Source organism: Galeopterus variegatus, unplaced genomic scaffold (genome assembly GCF_000696425.1).
Source record: "Galeopterus variegatus unplaced genomic scaffold, G_variegatus-3.0.2 Scaffold626, whole genome shotgun sequence".
NCBI lineage: Eukaryota > Metazoa > Chordata > Mammalia > Dermoptera > Cynocephalidae > Galeopterus > Galeopterus variegatus.
In genome coordinates this window covers 512,649-517,776 of record NW_007726737.1, presented here as the reverse complement: position 1 = coordinate 517,776, position 5,128 = coordinate 512,649, and positions in this window count along the sequence as shown.

Sequence of the window (5,128 nt, the reverse complement as noted above, 5' to 3'; positions counted from 1 at the left end):
CCCCCCCCCCCCCCCCCCCCCGCCAACTAAAAAGTAATTGGAGAAAAGGGCTAAGGAAATGAAAACTCAGGCTTGTATCCCTTGAAAAACAACTGCACTAGTGGCTCCCCATGTGCTTCATGCTATCTCAGACCATCATGCCTTTACAAGTGCTGGTCCCTGGAGTCCTTTCCTTCTCCCTCACCTGACTTTAAAAAAATCAGCTCAAACATTTACCTTCTCCAGGTAACCTTCCCTGACTCTCCAGTTTGGATAGGATGCCTCATCTCTGTGCAGGCCACCATCATTGTTCATAATATACTAGCTTTAATAATGAACTAATTCATCTGACTAGGAGCAAAAAGCACATTTTCCTCCAGCTGATATCCCCAGTACAGTGCCCAACACATAGTAAGTGCTCAATATTCTGTTGAATATTCTGTTGGATAAGCACAGTAAATGAAGGGAAAACAAACTAGCATTTGTGACTGTCAGTTTGGGTTCTTAATGAATATCAGGTACCTGCTAGGCACTTTACCCATATTATCTCATTTAATCCTAACAAAAACCTTACATTCAGTTTACTGACGAATTCAAGGCTCAGCAAACTTAACTTTTAATTTTTCTGTAATTAAGCAACCAAAAAGTAGTGGTGCCTAGATTAAAACTCAAGTTTGTCTGACTCCACACTGCCTCTTAAACAGGCGTGAAACACACATTTACTCTCTGTCCCCTCCGTTATCCCTAACCTTCAGGTATAAGACAAAACACAGGGTGGAAACTCCCTTCCATTGCTAAGGCCCTTTGTGAGTGAAGTGCCTTAGAGCATACCACTGCCTTCTCATCAACACCGCATCCAATCCCACTCTCCCTTGTAGCCATAGGCCACCCATCGTACAGTACCTCAGGGCTAAGGGAAGAGAACCCTCCTTCTGCACACACTGCTCAATGTTTGCCTCTCTGCATCCCACCATATTAATCCTTAGTGCCAGAAACAATGAATACAAGTGGCCTGACACCCAGCTGGCTTGACTTTAATTCAAATAAGGAAGAGAGAAGCTAAATATACACTCCCACCATCCTCAGAAGGTGTGGGTAGCCTGTGCCTAGACAGAGTGTGAGACAAGCCAGCTGGGCAAGCATCAGAGTAGAGTGGATTCTCCTCTCTGACTAATGGAATTCCAAACCTCTTATGTCTCTGCAACAGTCATTTCTCACTCTTTGTCTTCTCTCATAGTCTCCATGATGTGTAGGATGGCAACTTGAAGAAGGACCAGGTGTCTTAAGAAAGAAACACGTCTGGGGGCTGGCTGGTTAGTGAGGTTGGATAGAGCGTGGTGTTATAACATCAAGGTCAAGTGTTCAGATACCATACCCGCCAGCTGCAAAAAATGCAACAAACAAACAAACAAAAGAAGAAACATGTCTGGATACAAGGGACAAGCAGGTAAGATGTTTCCCTAACCCTTTCTGGGAAATAGCTTCAGAGCTAGTAAAAGACATCCAGGATAGGCTATGATGGCTGTGTCAGGAACGGGTAAAGCAAAGACAAATTTGTCATGTCATATACTCTGCAAAGAGTAGCTTCAAGGGCCAGCCTGGTGGCGCACTGGATAAGTGCGCCGCTTGGGAAGTGCAGCGGCGCTCCCGCCCGAGGGTTTGGATCCCACATCCGGACCGGTTCCCGCTCACTGGCTGAGCGAGGCGCGGGAGCAACACCAAGGGTTGCAATCCCGTTGCTGGTCCCCGGTCCGGTACGGGGGCAACACTGAGGGTTGCGATCCGTTGCCGGACATGGAAAAAGACAAAAAAAAAAAAAAAAAAAAAAAAAAAAGAGTAGCTTCAAGAACTCGACGTAAACAGTATCGCACACAAGTGTTCCAACTTGGTTTTAGTGTTATTGGTTCAATAGTAGTGTCTAGTGTGGTGCTAATAACATCAAGGTTGGGGTTTCAATCCTCTTATTGGCCTGCCACTAAAACAAACAAAAAAAGTACCTTTCTACCTTAGACATGGAAATGATGGTTTGCAAAAGCAACTTCCTTCTTTCTCTTTATAGAGATTCCTGACAAAATCAAAACCTCACAAGAACGGAAGCAGAGACCTATATGGAACATTCAGTGGTCCCCTGACCACTGCCACAGGAATGTGAGCAACAAACTTAAAAAAAAAAAAAAACTTTAGAAGGTCCAAATTCTAAGAAGTGGAGAAAGCAAGAAAATAGTGTCAATAGCTAACACACTGAGAATAGTGAGTTATTCCATAAAGTCAAAGTCCACACAGACAAATAATGTCTGGCACCTAGACCCCACAGACAGCACATACTCAGAAGGCAGTCTTCAGCAAGGTCATCAAACCTGTCCCTTGTGGTATACTCTGGGCTCTTGAGACAACATCTGGAAGACCTTTCTCCCAGCTTCCCTTAAATTTCTAAGTGCACTGTGATAAAACACTATACATATCTGTATGTATGTGCCTTTAGGATCCAAGCGATAGGTTGCCTATCTCCCAGGAAATATTTTAGGATGAGACATCAAAGGAAAGAGGAACAGGAAGAAAATATATTTATATATGTACAAGGCCATGCACAGGCTACTTAAGGGGAGCCTTATATCAAAAGAGCCTAACTTCAGCAAATCTAAATTCATGAAGAGTAATTAGTGATTACATAAATCACGAGGATTCACCATCAAGTTCCAGTATTTTCATCCAGTTTACAGACATTTTTTAGCCACATATACACAGTACTTAAAGATAGGCAAAAGCATTCATACTTACTCTCTTTGACTAAGTTCAATGGATACACCATTAGCTGACCCTCCAATCAGCAGCTTGCAAGGAACTTACTTTAGGAGCCAATAAACAGACCTCACCTGGAAAATAATATTTTGAATAATCTAATATTTTACAGAACCAATTATCTAACATGTTTCTTGTTCCTATACATGATCCCTGGGGAACAGGAGGGCTTAAGGGACAAACAGGGCACAAACATTAAGCTATAGTTTGCAGAGTCAAAGTTTAAAAGAAAACAAGCCTGAGTTCTTCAATCTAGGTCCAAACAGGAAAATGCCCAGCTGAAAAATAAAGATTAGTTGAAAGCAGAGTAACTGAGGAGAGAGTTCTTGGGAAGAAAAGTACCTCTGGACAGTTCTCAGGACATCTGAATGTGTTTGTGCAAAAACAAAGGTCTGTAAGAATACATTCTCACCTGTTAATGGGCATGCATTATCTTGGGGAGAGGGATGGGATGAAGGATTGGGCAGGAGAAGGATGGGGAATATTCTCTTTACTTCAAGACATCTATATTGTTTGATCTTTAAGACAAAAACATGTATGACTTGTATAAAGTTTTCCAAGAGTCTCAGGGTGCTACTATACCTCACAGCCATGCAGCAGCAGCAGCTACCACTTCCTGGTGACTCAGCCAGGCAAAGTGCTGATAGTAGGAATCATCTTCAATGCTGAAACCACACAAACTGGAATGTTCGGGTAAAGACCAGAGAGAGGGGCCGGCCTGTGGCTCACTCGGTAGAGTGCGGTGCTGATAACACCAAGGCCACGGGTTCAGATCCCATATAGGGATGGCCGGTTCGCTCATTGGGTGAGCGTGGTGCTGACAACACCAAGCCGAGGGTTAAGATCCCCTTACCGGTCATCTTTTTAAAAAAAATAATAATAAAATTTAAAAAAAAGACCAGAGAGAGGAGGTACCATAACCCCCACTGAATAGTCGTGAGAGATCAAGTTTGAAAATTCAGATAAAGCACATAAAACACAGTGCGTAGCCCATAGTAAACATTACTGGGATGGTAGTTACCACTTTCATTCCTGCTGGTACCAAATGATCTGATATCCCCTCAGCCCTTTCACAAGTGAAGGGGGAAAGAATACAAGGAGTGGGCAACAATTATTCCACACACACTTCAGGTAGGACAAGCAATTAAGATAATATGGCACTGGCATAAGAACATATAAACCAATGAAACACAATAGAGTCCAGAAATAAACTCTTACTTTTATGGTCAAAAAGATGCGTAGGCAATTTAATAAGGAAAAGGATTGTCTTTTTAACAAATGATGTTGAAACTGGATATCCATGTGCAAAAAAAATGAATTTAGACTCTTACCTTATACCATAGATTAACTCAAATGAGATGAGAGCTAAATGTAAGAATTAAAACTAGGGGCCAGCCCATGGCTCACTTGGGAGAGTGTGGTGCTGATAACACCAAGGCCATGGGTTCAGATCCCTATATAGGGATGGCCGGTTAGCTCACTTGGGAGAGTGTGGGGCTGACACCACCAAGTCAAGGGTTAAGATCCTCTTTTTTTTTTTTTTTAAAGGCCTGTGCATGGCCTTGTACATATATAAATATATTTTCTTCCTGTTCCTCTTTCCTTTGATGTCTCATCCTAAAATATTTCCTGGGAGATAGGCAACCTATCGCTTGGATCCTAAAGGCACATACATACAGATATGTATAGTGTTTTATCACAGTGCACTTAGAAATTTAAGGGAAGCTGGGAGAAAGGTCTTCCAGATGTTGTCTCAAGAGCCCAGAGTATACCACAAGGGACAGGTTTGATGACCTTGCTGAAGACTGCCTTCTGAGTATGTGCTGTCTGTGGGGTCTAGGTGCCAGACATTATTTGTCTGTGTGGACTTTGACTTTATGGAATAACTCACTATTCTCAGTGTGTTAGCTATTGACACTATTTTCTTGCTTTCTCCACTTCTTAGAATTTGGACCTTCTAAAGTTTTTTTTTTTTTTTTGACCTTGGACTAGGCAAAGATTTATTAGATATGACACCAAAAGCATGATCAATAAAAACTTGATAACAGCTGGACTTCATTACAATGAAGAACTTAGAAAAACACTACAGAGGACGAAAAGAAAAACCCACAACTGGGAGAAAATATTTTCAAATATAAATAAGGGACATGTATCCAGAATATACAAAGAACTCCTACAACTATTGAGAAGAAAACCAACCCAATTTATAAAATAGGTAAAATATTTGAATAAACATTTCACCAAAGAAGACATACGATGGCTAACAAACACATGAAAAGATGCTCAATACCATTAGTCATTAGAGAAATGAAAATTAAAACCATAGTAAGATATTACCACATACCGACTG